This window comes from Anguilla anguilla, chromosome 10 (assembly GCF_013347855.1).
Source record: "Anguilla anguilla isolate fAngAng1 chromosome 10, fAngAng1.pri, whole genome shotgun sequence".
NCBI lineage: Eukaryota > Metazoa > Chordata > Actinopteri > Anguilliformes > Anguillidae > Anguilla > Anguilla anguilla.
In genome coordinates, this window is record NC_049210.1 from 6624684 (window position 1) to 6639668 (window position 14985).

Here is a 14985-nt window from a genome sequence, read left to right on the forward strand (position 1 = left end):
CGCGAGTCACACGAATCCCATCCCCGGCATCCGAGCGTAATGACAGCTCTGATCAAACCGTCGCGGGCGCATTAAAGGTGTTATTGAAAATCAATGCCCTTTGCCGTCTGGCAGACTTGCAAGCGACGGGGTTTTAAGGAGCTCCTGGAAAAGACTGCCTGCCAGAAAATGCCCGGTGTACTGGGAGGACTTAAATTACGATCCGTTTCAATTTAGGGGAGCTGAAATTGAGCCACGCACTGCTCAGACAGGCACATCTGTTAACGCGCGTGCCTCACTTCGCCACAGTGCGCTTTTATTTGTAATCACTCAGTCTCTGGCGCCGCCCGAAACCTCAGACCTCTTTAAAGCGGAACACTCTGGGCTTTTAATTGCCACGGTGGCGAAATACACATGCCCGTTGTGTCACCTTAATCTCGCCATTTTCAGGGCTGACACGGCTCCCGAACCGAAGTTCTCTCACAAAGCAATACGTTTTAAGATATCTGCGTTTTTCTTGGTGTAGCTTCAGGTAGACCCGTGACAGAATCGCAATTTGGTGATTTAAGGGCACGTCAATGGCTCGGCTTATGGATGTTGTTGGAGGCAGTTGTTTATGAACACTTGTCTGTTTTCAGCATCATAGGCTAACAATTGTTTTATATATTTATTTATTTATTATTTGGTCATTTATTTCCAAATAACATCCTCCTGATCACCACTAAATTCATGTGCAAGACATATAATATTGTATTCTATTTCGTTTAAACACTAACGTTGCAAGCCAACCAATTTATTAGCTAACTTGCCATAGCCGTGTCTCGCAATGAGGGCTTGAACTGCTATGATCTATTTTACCTTCCACAAACCATGTAAGATGCTTAACCAATATAGCTTACAGATGTTTGCTATTGGTGCAGTTTAGCTAAGTTTAGCTGCATACAGGGCTCACAGCAGCCAAAGAAATTAGCTTGGTTTTGTTTTTCTTACAGTAGTCGACCTCCTTCGGTGGTTTTCAGGCGGCCATTTTGAAACGAAGACCTCTATAGACGGCGTCAGGCCTTACGATTCCTGAAGAATGGATTTCACGATCTTTTCCTCCCGGTATGTATGCTTTTTAAGTTTAACAACGAATCTGGTGCAAGAGGTGGTGCAAAATCTGGTATTTGTGTGTTTTGCTGCTCTGTGGTCTTTTCAGGATGTCTCCTAAGAACATTAAACCCCAAAGTAGGACTCCTTAGAGGGCTAAGGCATCGTTTCCTCAAGCGTATTATTATTTTTTATCATATGTAAACCATCTAAAGCGGGGAAGGGAAGGACAAGTTTTGTCATTTCACAGATATTGAGACAGAGCAAGTAGGCAATAGAAAATTAAGATAACATCTACATATCTGGATGCTGGATCTATCAGCAGTGTTAAAACCCACTTAAAATGACATCATTCGATTTATTCCACTTTTGTCTCTGTACTTATTCATAGGTCTTCAGTGAAGGGAAAACAAGTAGGCTGCTCATAACACAGTGTGCATTATGCATAAATCAATGAAATATATACATAGAGTAATGTGCATTCTGGGAATCCATGTGAGGCTATATTTTTTTATAGTTTAGCGCTGCAGTTTATGCTAATTTGCTCTCATTCATTTTGAACTTACGCATGAGCAGCTTAATTTCCCAAGACACCAACAACATAATCTCAGCCAATTCATTTTTTGGCTTTCTGATAGAGGGTTAAAGTGCTGCTTGGTCTTTCATTGAAAGCTGTGTAATCTCTGTAGTCATTTTTTCAGTTAGCATCCCTCGCCTGCATCCACACTTAGACTATAGCCAGGGCACCATTTTGCATACGTGTTTGCATACGGCTATTGTATTTTACTCATAAAAACATTTGCATGCTCTCTCTCTCTCTCTCTCTCTCTCTCTCTCTCTCTCACACACACACACACACACAAGCACTTTTTGTTTTAATCACATTAACCGGTTTCACCTCTTAGGTAAAAAAAAAAAAAAAAAAAAAAAGGATCATTAACACCGAACCAAAACAACACTGCAGCTGGAAAACAAATGCGCAGGGTTTCAGCTGGAGTTCGGCTCTGCAGACCCGTCCAGAGGGCTCAATGCACATTCTCTCCGGAACAAAGAACAGCGCAGTCGGTTATAGTCGGAAGCGGCGCCCGAGGGGCTCCATTTAACACAAAGGCGGCTAATAAGACTGCCAAACTAATAAGGCAAGTAGCAAATGAATAGTTCCTTCCAAGGCCCCCTTGTTTTTTTTGTTTTTTTTCCCTCCTTCTTCTTTTTCCTCTCTCTCTCTCTTTCTCTCGCTTTTCTGATGCAATGTGTATGAAACGTTTTTAAGCAGCTATTTTGCCGTTCCCCAGGCCTTCCCCCGGCAAGGGCTAATGCATTAGTTCCCATTTGGAATGTGTTTTGAAATGGAGATTGGTAATGAGACTGGAAGCCCGATGATCACATTTGAATTGCTCTGGGCACCCCTGGGCAGTGCGATTTGGGAGGGTTCCGCTGCGAATCAGAACCCGTTTTCACCGGGGGTGGGGGGGGGGGGGGGGGTGTGGGGGGGGGGGGGGGGGCCGTGCGTGCATCTGTGTTGAGCTCGCTCCATTTGAACCCGGGAGGGGGTGAGCAGAAGGAGGCGGAGGGAGGCAGAGAGGGAGGGAGGGAGGTGTCGTGCCAACTCTTCAGAGCAAGAAGTCGACAGATTGCCCTCCGAAAACTGGTTTTTGAAGACAGACGTCGCTGGAGGACACCCAGACGGAACGTGATCTTGCTTTCTCCATGTTCCCTTAATTTTTTTGGCACTGTGTCAGACGCTGTGTTTTTTTATAGATTTTTTTTATTACTTAATAAATAATAAATTAATTCTAGGAAATAATTTCTGCACTTTGGGCACTTCGGTAAACACAAAATTGCACGCTCAGGTTGTTGGTTTTTTTTTTTTTTATTACTTGGTAAATAATAAATCAAAATCACGCAATATGTTTGTAGGGACCGTGTAAAATTACTTCGGGTCTGATGACAGGATCAGCGGGTCGACAACGCTGGGAGGAAGAGGAGCGTCTGATTTATGGCTCTTCTAAAAGCGAAGGTCTCAGCAGTCGGGGGGTGGGGGTGGGTGGGTGGGGGGGGGGGGGGAATCTGCTTACACAGTTACACGTCCTAAAAAGGAGGGCTGCTTTCATCGTTTGATTCTCTAATCTTTTTATAGAGTCTGGAGTCAGCGGCACAGGAGCTGAGGTTATCCAGGCGGGCCCGCGGCGAAAGGGCCCCGGGGCCAGAGAGGGAGGCAGATAGCGGGAATTCCTGATCGCGGCGACAAAGTGCTGTCTAATGTCTTTACACCTCCGACCCGACGGCAAAAAATGCCGGCAATCTCGCGCCGCCACCACCACCGGGAGAGGGAGAGGCCGCGCGGCGGGCCGGCGGGCCGGCGGGCGGGCGGGCGGGCGGGCCGGTCGGCTCGAGGGAGAGATCGTCATTCGAGCGAAAACACCGGCGCTACGGAGGGAGGGATGGAGGGAGGGAGAGAGAGAAGACCCACCGGGGGAGCCAAAATAATCTCCCCTCTTTCATTCATTTTCTTTTCCCCCGGTTTAGAGGGAGACCGCACGCTCGGCGCTCACACTGGCAGCTTTATGTACACAAGCCGGTCAGAAAAAAAACATACATATATAAATATATATCAATGAATAGCGTTTATGCGGCTGGGTGTGTCCGGCCTGGCAGGGTCTTGCCAAACTGGGGCCCAGAACTGGCGTGGTGCCCTTGGTTGCCCTGTGCTTTGTGTGGCCAAGGAGAGAGGGGGGGAGTTGGGGGGGGGGGTGTTTTGGGAGGTTGAAGGCTGCCCTTGAGGGGTGGTGGGAGGGGAGGCAAGCAGAGAGCAAAGCAGCTCGTACCCGTACATGGGCCGTCCATCTTGCTACATCCAGCCGGGCACAATTAGCTGTGGAGACGTTTACATTTATCAAATGTGTCTCAGTATATGAAGTGAAGGGGGGGGGGGGGGGAGAGAGAGGGGGGTATTCACCAGCTGGTGACAACACAGCTTGTTTGAGGGGGCCAGGAGTGAGGTTTATTTAAACACGCAACTTGTCATGACTGTATCCCTCCCAAGCTCTGCCAAGCACCATGCCTGCCTCATTGGTGGAATCACTTCAGAGATGTTTGGCATGGATTGACATGGAAGGCTTTTTTTTCCACGAGGGTTAGGATGAGAGTGATGGCTTGCCCCTTCCAGAAGGCTATATATATATATGCATAAACACGTCATGTCATTTGACTTCCACAGATATGTGGCATCTCATTTTGGCATATCAACAGTGGATGTTGGATATTTTTAATGCACTGACGCAGGTCCATGAATTATGTTCAGAATTATGAAAGAATTTTGTAATAGAGGCTTTTTTGGGAGAGAAAAAAAGATAAGATCTCTGCAGAGCTGCTGAATAAATGACATTTTTTCAGATTGTCTGGACTGATGATTGTCAAAAGGACACATTTGACAGGAAATAATGTCTGTCTGCAGAATTACGCTATTTGGATGAGTCAACAGGTACATCTGGTTCTTTTTATATTCTTTGAAGTTGACAAAAAAAAAACTATGCCTGTGTTTCTCCAGAACAGGAAACCAAACTGCCTCTGATTCTTCTGTCATTTCAGACAGGAATCCAGAGACTGTATATGAAGTGATCACATTCACATGCTCTACAGCACTATATGGACATGTGTGCACTATTTACATACTGCTGACCTTTAAAAAAAGACATACCCATAAACTACAGACATCGCCTCTGTTGACAGCCCCTTATGTGCTCCTGAACAAAAATATTTTTTTTTTAAATTATCCCCATAAAACTTTGTTCACACCCATTCTTGTTTGCCAATCTGCTTTGTGATTAACCAAATTCCATTCAGCATAATACTCATTTATTTATTTACTTATTTTTTTAAAAGCGCTTTTGTTTTCAATTCGGGCGATGACAGAGCGTCTTTTATTAGCATTTTTCACAGCGCGGCTGTTCTGCATTCGCGGAGGCGCGAGCCAGAATCAGTCAGAAAACCGTTGAAGCGGAGTGCCACGACCGTAGCCGCGCGTGCGCTCCCCGAACAGTTTGGCCGCTCCCGTTGACAGTTTGAGAAGGGAAACAGCAGGACGGGGACGCGACGGGAGGGAAGTCGTCAGGTGTCACGTCTGTCATGTCACAGTCCTTCCAGGCCTGGGTCAAAACGCATTTCTGAAACGGGACACTTTAACTCTCGCGACGCCGGTGAGATTTCAAAAATTCTCCCGTGGATCCCTTAGGGTTTTAAAGCACTTTACTGACCAAAATGTAGGCTATAACAAAAGAGGAGTGGTGTTCTGATCTGTATCAAAGATTGAGTTTTTACTGTTGTCTGTAATCTGCAAGGTTAAAATATTTCAAATAATTATTTTACCCTGGTTTGCCTCCTTTTTATGCTAAACCTAAAACTATGACTACTGCTACTACTATTATTATTATTATTATTATTATTATTATTACTATTATTATCCCCATGAGTGTGAAAATGTGAAGAGCACATACCTTGAATTGCCTTGAGATATCCAGTTGTATAATAGTATGTTGAAAAAATGGAATCTGAGTAAGTTGTTGTGGATAAGTGTCTGTCTAAATTTAACATAATGAAATCAGTGGAATTAATTCCATTACAAATGTCTCAGTCACACAGAAGACTTGTGCACCGCAAAAGTATAAATTAGTCTGATTAATTCATCTATATTTACAAAATGAGTTTTGCTTTCAGGTTTTGGTTGAGCTATTTTAGCATGTCTCCTGGGTTAGCACTGCTGCTGAACTGTTCAGGCGGATCTGTGAGCTTGTTAAGAAGAAGGTAGCTGAGCTACTGTGGTCCCCGGGCACAGCCGGTCATCGTACGAGCAGGTATGTGATTATAACAGTCCAGAATTAGATTGTTCCAGTCGCTAGCAGAATCCGATGCTTACTGAGTGAAAAAAAAAGGTGTGCGATTGCATTTTTTTTTTTCAGGACAAGCTATAAGATTTAGATTTTCTTCCTTAGAAACCAACCCTACCACACACAGTGAAATAAGAGTTGCAGATGGTTTCTGTGTTAAAGGCCATTTTGAGTTATGTGATTTTTCCATGGTCTGTGAATCAAAATGGCCTGAAATTCTCTTCACTGTGCATTGGAATACATTTACCTGAACAATTTTCACTGATTGGCTATTAACACATATGTTGCATTTGATACTGAAATGTTTTCATGCATGTAAAATTCAAGCCAACGGTTAACCATGACATTTAAGAGGGTGTTGTATGATGTTAATGGCTACTTCCATTTTGTGACACCCTTGTAAATGGAAAATTCAGAGTTTTTAAAAAAAATATATTTTCTTTATGTCGCTTTTGGAAATGACAGTTTGTACTTGTAGGCTGAGGCTTATTTCTTAGTTTGTTTGTATGCTAGATTTTCATGCTTTTATTTTCAGGCCGGAAAAATATGCTCGTCAGCCAGAAGATGAGTGGGGAGCCCTGGGATTTGAAATACACTCAGACGCCCTCGAATATTACCGCCAGAAGAAGACTGGGTGTACGGATTTAGTCACAACGTGAGCTTAAAGGATGAGCTCACCGCACATTTACCGTTTCTCCAGAGTGCGCTGCGCCGTGACTAGACTTTTCATGCTAATTCTTTTCCAACAAGATCGACGTTGGTGTCAACAATTCCACCTACTTTGTTTGTCCATTCAATCACAGCCTGGTCTTAGGACATGTCTTTCATTTTAGGATCAGCCTCTCATGCCCTGATTATACATTTCTGCCCCATCCATGTTTCACAATTATAATCGTTCATTAGGGCCATCTTGTGTGTATTCCAATCCATGTTTTGGACCGAAGTGATGAGTGCCATCGTCTCGGATCGGATTTGGCTCACGCCAGTGCCTACTGTGGCCGCCAGCCCTGCCCTGGGCGGCGCACAATTGCCTTTCCGTTGCCCAAGAGATTTATGGGAAGGATTCAGTCAGTGGGGATGGCACTGTTCCTTGCTCTAGTGACCCCCGTTGGCTTTCCGAACACCCGTGGCTTGCTCTCGGGGGTAACCGTATGATTGGGTCTCCTCCGCCCCCGCTCTGTGTGTGCACGGCTAGTGGGTGCGGTGTGAAAAGAAGCAGCTGGCTGGCACTGTGTGTTTTGGAGAACTCTCCTTAGCAGGCTGCAGGGGGGTGATATTTGAGCACGCTTGTACTTAGTTTGGAAATTGTACATTCCAAATTTGGATTGCAGATGGCAAATTTTAAAAAAAGAAAAAGAAAACACTTGACTCCTCAGCAAACCACTCCTAAAGGTAACTGCAAAGCTAAAGGCAGACCACATTATTATATTATTAAATCATATTATACCATATTATAAAAGTTAGTTTTGAAAGTAAGTCCATGGACATTGATAAATGTATCATTCGTGACTGAGAACAATAATGCTAAAGTGACATGGATAGGTGACTAAGCACTCATGCTTGTAGTCATTATTCAGAAAGGCAATTGGGCACAATTGTTTGTCTTTAAACCCACAGAAAAATATCAACCTTGGCAGAAATGGAGAAATAACTCTGAAAGGAACCTTTGCTTCCTGCATATGAAGGCTTCCTTCCTTCCATCAGCATGCAGGAGACTAAATCAACACACTGTCGTTCACCATCTGGGGTGATGACAGCCAACCGTTTTTTTTTTTTTTGTTTGTTTTTTTAAATCTTGGAAAGACGCTACAGCCAAACAGTCCATAAACGATAGGTCACAATCTGGCAGACGGTGAGTCACGGCGGCTCGGGGAGATCGAGACGTCATCGCAGCCTCGTCTCCGGCCGGCCGTCCGTTTCTGCGCCGCCGCCAGTTCCGCGACTCGAGAACGGCCGGGTCAGGGCGGCTCGCGCGTCAGCGGTCCGGCCCGCGAGGAGGAGGCGGCGCTGCCCACATTAGGCGGGTCGGACAAGCGCGTGAGGCCTCGCTGTTCTCCCGCGGTTCGCTGGCAGGACCGAGAGGATCGATAGCCGCGACGCAGAAGCCGTAGGCGTAGGTTTCATTTCAGCTTCGGGAGAGACGCACTGCTGCACCATCTAGTCTCTGTTTGAGGGAGACATTTATTTAATATGAAAATATTAGGGCTGACATGTCCTTCTGTCTTCAAGCGTTTGGCAGAAGGTGTGCTCTGCAACAGGGCCAAGTTTTCTTGAAAGATTATAAAGGTTTTCTGTGCAGTGGTCTGATGGAGGAATAAGCTACCATACACTAATTCCTGTGTACTCCAAACCAGTAGTGTGAAGGTCTAGACAGGGATACCTAAGCTGGTACAGAACTCCACTTGTGGTGGCTAAGGGGAACGTTTCCAGAGTGTCACCACTTCAATGAAGTCTTGGCGAACCTCACTTGCTTTCTCCCCTTGATGGTTAGTCCATAAGGACTATGGTAAGCTTTTATCAATGCCTATGGGAAACATCAATCTTCAGCTTTGGAACTTTGATGGGAACCAGCTTTTATGGCCAGATGAGACCAAAATCTCTCATGTAACATAATCTTTCTCGAGGGTGCCCACAATATTGGAGGGTACCGCATATAAAAGTACATGCATAATGGATACGACGGAGAACCATTCCCTGACTTTTTTTTGCGCACAAATGTAAGATCTTTTTTCTGAAATCTGAACGCGCCGCAGCGTAGCTGCGGTGCTTTCTGCTGGACTCCTGGCGTTTTTTGGGAACATTACGCATGCATGCCGCTCCAAAGTGGTAGCAGATGCTTGGAGACGACCGGCTATAACAGAAAACGCTGTGCGCTCTGCCCCCCCCTTAGCCAAGGCTAACAGCGCCTGGCTTCCGTAGACGGCAGATCTGGCAGCGCGCTTCAAAAGGCGCTTATCTGCTATCTCCCGCGCCCCAGTTCCAAGCGCGCGATAACAATCCCTATCTTATCTCTCTCTCTGTTCGTTAATGTCACGGCTTAAGGCCCCCCCCCCCCCCGCCCGCTCCTTCCCGTGCAGCAGGGGCTCGACGGCGGAGCGGATTGTTTGCAGATTAGTCAGCGTCGGCCTTTGTAGGCTTGGGAGCGTTCTCGAGAAAAAGAAAGAAAAAAAGAAAAGAGGAAAAAAAAAATAATAATAATAAACACGGCCCAAAAAAAAAAAAAAAATGCCTGCCCTGTCATGCACACAAGCGCCCGGGGTGGACACACAAGAGGGCTACGCGGCCAGTCCTCCTGTTCGCCGGTGTCGAGTGACTGGAGCACGACAGCGTGCTCGACACGGTCTGCAGGATTCGCACAAAGGGAGGAACCGTGGCCATGATGACTCAAAGAAACCCCAACACTGCAAACCCGAGCAGGGGAGGAGAGAGAGGCCTTCGGTTCGCTGGGTTCACTGGAGAGAGCTGGAGAGAGACCTTCAGCCTGACGTTCAGTCAAAGCAAGTCTATGTGTGCGCTGCATTAAAAAAAAAAAAATTCCAGGGGTTTTGTTACAAGAAACAACTGCTATGTTCTACTGCAGAGAATGTAATGAATGGTTACGAAAGCTTTATGCAGTCCAATTGCCATATTTGCGGGAAAAAAAAAACTACAAGGCTTTAAAGAAGACATATCATAAGGAAAAATTAATAAGTTTGGCTCCAAGCCCTTTCAAATAGCACACACCTGAACAGCAGTCACCAAGGAGGGCTGAAATTACTGCATTCTGTGCCTGAAGACAAGATCCCATTAATAATGCATCGAGGATGAAACCTGCCATTGAGGATCTGACAATCTGCTACCAGTTGTCAAAGATTTCTAGGGAATATCGTACACACCAAAAACAGTTCAGTGAATTGCTACTTGCTACAAGACAGATAAGAGTATTTTACAGATGTTTCATCAAAAGAGAAAAAAAAATAAATTATGAATGGTGTTTGCGATAAAGTATTTAATTTGAGGGAAGAACTCACAGGTGAATGCAATCAAGCAGTACCAAGTCATGGAATACAGCCACGTAGCACACGTTAGCATTTACGCTAAGACTCAGAAGGACCCGCAAAGCTCCACTGACTTCCTCCATCTGGCTATCGGTGCCTGCCCTTGGCTACACAGTGCCTCACTCAGCGATTGACTGGGGTGTTGAAGGCCAGCTATTTAACACATCAAAACAACAAGCAGCCGCTATCAAACAGGCCTCTCTCTCTCTCTCTCTCCGCGCGGCTCATTTCTGGGCTGCGCGAGAATGCGGCTTATCGTTCCTCCGTCGTCCGGTTCGGTCCAGGGACCAGATGCCCGCATTCTCCACCAAATAGCGCATCGTGCGCTAATGCCGCTATGACGCTATGGCTATGATCAAGATTCGTATTTAACTGAAACCGTGTAACCAGAGCCCAGAGACAGGTTTGTGGTGATGAGTGAGCCTGTCATACCATTGTATTACATCCGATTACCACTTGTTCCATCACTTTTTTTTTCTCTCTCACAGAATTAACTGGCAAGACTGCATATTTCCCAACCGTAAAGCATAACTGACTGCATTTCATTAGAAAAGACCATTTAAAAACTTGGACTAATACATAATGGGTTTTAAATGTAAAAAGCAATTTAGGTTTTGGCTCTGCTCAGCTATTTTTCAAAGGCAGTGTTGAAATATCATTAGAGCCCCCTCCCCTCCTCCCCCCCAAAAAAGAAAAACAATGCCTGTTGAGGAACTGGTTGAAGTTCATTAGCATCCTTCTTCCTTTTTTTTCTTTTGTTATTTATCATGTGTTATTTCCATTAGTATTATTATTTTTATGACTGCTCCATGATTTTAGCTGCTTGAGAAACATGCCTTGGACTGAAAATAACAACCTGCTCATTCCCCTACCAGAACATTCTTTGTTCCTAGTATTTAAAAAAAAAAAAAATCAGGTTTCAAATTAAAAGTTAAATTAAAAGCGTAATTACATATCAGAGGACGGTTATGAAACCCAGTACTACGGCGCGTGTGATTTTATGTGCCTGTAATCTTTCGCGCCCGGGCTAAACAGGCGTTTTGAAAGGGCACACTCGGGGCCTTCAGAACGCTGGCGCGCTTCTAAACGGAGCGGGCCGAGGCTGCGCGGCGGCTCTCTGTTCTCCCGTCTTTGATTTCCAGCGGGAGGCGCTGGGGATTTGTTCAGCCTGTGATCTCCGAGACTCTTTGACAAATGAGTGAATTTGGCGGAGGGAGTGGAGGTGCGGGTCTTCTGCACGTGCGGAATTTAGATGAGGGGAGGAGGAAGACGGGAAGGAACTGCACGCAACTGGGTTCCTGTTAGTGAATCTCAGCAACAACAACAAAAAAAATACAATTAAAAAAAACAGACCGGTTTGGCCTGTGGCCCTCTGCACATTTTCATGCAGCCCAATTGCATTTGGCATAACTGTGGCCGCTATACATATCTCTGCTGTGACAAGCACTAGTAAAAAAAAAAAAAAATGACCACACTTTTGATTTGGCCTCACCCACAAGAGCCAAACTCAAAAAGGCTTTTAAAGGTCCAAGCGTCGTCTTGAGTGAGGCCTAATGGATATCAAGCGATTCTTTGCATGTTGTTTGTCTTCCACGAAACACTGAGCGCGGAGCACACGCGGAACGCGGAACCGACTTGATTGAAATAGATGCACATCCCACTGGCGGAACACTATAGAAGCAATCACTGTTCAGTCAGTCTTTATTACTGCTGTGTCAGCTGCATCAGCGACCGCGCAATTGCTTTGCACAGACACGATGCATCCAAGTCACTGTGAAAATCTAAAGCCAACTATGGGACACACATCATGCTTAGGCCTGAATCCTATACACAAGTAAAGCGAGGCATACCTTTTAGTTATACAAGAAAACCATCTAAGAACCTGACAAAAAAATGTTAAATAACAGATATACTGTTACTCCTCAATAAATGTTTTTACATTTTTTTAGCTGCATTACTGGATGACAGCTCATGAATAGCTGTACAATACCATTGCTTAATCATTTTACTTACTTTTCCGATGAACAAAATCCACCTTCAAATAGACTGTTTTAAATCCCAACGAAGGAGAATAGAGGAGTTACGTTTCTTGTAAACTACAAAGGGACAAGCTCTCCCCCTTGTGGCGGCCCTGGAGCAATGCAGGTTTATGGCGTCTCCAGCTGCTGCTGCTGCGCTCCTACTGATAAGTTAACCTTGTGATAACACACTAATGCATGATGAATGTTGTGCTAATTAGACACAGCTTTTCACAGTTAGCTAAGAGGACATCCAGCAGCAATTAGCCCAAGTCAGGGAGATAATTTGGGAGAGCAGAAAGGACTCTTATCGTAGTTTCACGGGGGTCCCATTTGACAACATTAGCGTTTTTTTTTAATATCTCATTTATTTATTTAATTGCTTGTTTGATGTTTTTTTTAGGTAGCTGCAAATAATCTATTATCCAGTTAGAGAATACTGATTGACAGTAGAAATTTAAATTAAATAATGAAGGAATAATCTCTAAATGATAAAAAGTTCCCCCTTGTGAGGGATATTTTATTCACACACGATAATTTCATGGTTGCATAAAAAGGGCAACAAAATAACACCAACAGTTTAACATACTGGTTAAGGAACTGAAATAGGTTGTGGCGAGTTAGAGCCCCACCTGAGCTGCTATTTGACAGTAATTAAAAGTATCTTTGCCTGAAATGCACCAGCAAATGTGGCTGTGTCGAGCGATAATGTGTGAAAAAATAAATAAATCACACACTAAGCATCTCTTGGATTAAGGAGTTGCTAAGGAAATGCATAAAATATAAATAATAAAAGTGAGAACAATCAGCATGGGAAAGAAATGTTTGTGCTGGATGAGGCCGGGCGGGGGGGGCGGATGGGGGGGTGAGGATTAGACTCCGTCGTCATGTCTAATATAAACACTCTTCAACGATGTTGTATTCTCAGTGGGGCCTGTTTCCTCTCCGCGAATGCTTTTTCTTTTCAGACAGATGGCTAACAATGAGAAATGAACGCATTAGCCAGGAGAGGCTACTGCACTCATCAACCTCCACTTTAGCCATTAATAATGCACTGCAGGGGGAGCTGGGGAATTACACAGATTAGCTCTGCATTAAGGAATCATTTGCAATTTCTATTACAGCAACGCTTTGCTGTTTCTTAAATCGGGAGGATTAGCACTGTTGTAATTGAAGTTTGTAAAAAAAAAATTTTTTTAAATCCAGTGAAAAGTTGTACAGGATGACCCCCACCTACAACCGCTCTGCTCCCCCATGTTTGCACACGCTGACCATAAAAAAACACAGTTCTTAATGAATACGTGCATTACATCACATTATATTCAGCAGACGCTCTCATCCAGAGTGACTTACAATGTAGATCAGAACATAAATGTATTCACCTCGTTCACATGAGTAACAATGCCAGGTCTGGCCAGCGGTATTCCCCGACCAGGAACACAAACGTGTTCTGAGCATTCTAGAACACTAAATTTCCATGTTTAAACATTACCAGGGGACCGTGGGACCACTTGCACCCCTTGTGCAGAGATTTATGTTGTTTATTTCTCTGTTTCCTAACGCGTATCCTAGCTGAAGCATTGTAGTGATGATAACGTCTACTGCCCCTTTTGTGTTGCATTGATTTTTCACTATCATCCAGCCAACGAGGTGATGACTATAAAAATCAGTCAATGATCATGTCAAATCAATATCATGCACACAAAAAAAATCTTCTTTGTTTAACTTTATCCGCCCGTCTAGAGGGTTGGTTTATTGGCCAAGCACGGTAACTCTTGAGGAATTATGTGATGTGAATCAATATATATCTAACCATCAAATTCAGCTCAGTTAATCTAAGAAACTGCACCAGCTCCGTGAATAAACTGAATGAATATTGCTCATTTCAGAGGTGTAATGGAATAGGTCAACGTGCCAGTTAGGCCTGCAATGAGTAAAAATGAAAGGGGAGGGGACTGCATGACTCTGACCGTGACACACTAATCTAACATATTACTTATGCGCCGCGCGGGTGTCATTTTTTAATCTGCCAGGCCCGTGGCCTTCCGTGCCCTGCAATTACAATGAACCCGCTACCAATTTTACAACTGCGCTGCGCGAGTAGCCTGTGACAGATACGCCCGAATGCTGGGCGGCGCATGCCGTGCACTGACTGGCAGACAGTGAATATGGAGTTATGCAAAAGCGTCGCCTTGCTCGCTGCTCCCGGCGTCCCGCTCGACGTGAATTAGAATTTAAGAGCCCTTTCCCATAACCCCTTTCGCTTACGAGCAAAGCTCTGGGGCCTACTCCGAATCGCTTCGTCTACTCCGAGCGGTTGATGGATGTGCGAATGGCTCCACGGTAGCGTCCCTTATTCCTAGCTGACAGGGAGGGAGGGGAAACATTAAATCAATTAACTGACATATCTCAATCTGCGATGATCTTAAGAGGATTTCCCTGTCGTAGGCTCGAGCGCGGAGCGCGACGAAGACGGCGCTGTCAGCGGAACGCGCCGCAAACTTGTTAAAGACTTTCGCGTCGATGCGCTGATGCGTTTGGACGGCATTAGCTGTCCCCCGTGTGACCTGTCGCTTAGCTGTGCGACTCCAGCGGGGATGACTAGAGAGAGAAGAAGCGGTCTCTAAACGAGGCTGACGCGAGCCGCCATCTCCTGCAGCCTCTCCATGCGTGTGTGAACGCGGAATGATCTAGCAAAACATAAGATCGGCGTCCAAGCAGCAAATTCAGTAGCGTCGCCCTTGTGGATGCTGTTCATTCCCAGCGACACTCTTGATGTTTGCACGCTGACGTTGAGCTCAAACGCTGTATCTCTTCCACCATTGTAGTCACAGAAAAAAAAAAAAACAGTATCATTGGAAAAAATGTAGCTGGAACAGAAAAGAGTGCAGCTGGTAGCGAAAGCTATTCCACAATGCTGCAGCCAACCCCCCCTACCCCCACTCCATCCCACCCCACACCCCACCCCCCCCAAACCAC

General features: G+C 45.1%; 1 long non-coding RNA gene across 2 annotated transcripts; it reads left to right on the forward strand.

Moving 5' to 3' along the window:
- Positions 1-984: 984 nt before the first annotated feature.
- Positions 985-7698, forward strand: LOC118206867. 2 transcript variants are annotated; one of them, XR_004761259.1, is made up of 3 exons: positions 985-1083; positions 5782-5918; positions 6487-7698. It is a non-coding gene; the product is annotated as an uncharacterized LOC118206867 (long non-coding RNA). The 2 variants fall into 2 exon arrangements; XR_004761260.1 differs by lacking the exon at positions 985-1083 and adding an exon at positions 5143-5264.
- The last annotated feature ends 7287 nt before the right edge of the window (positions 7699-14985 follow it).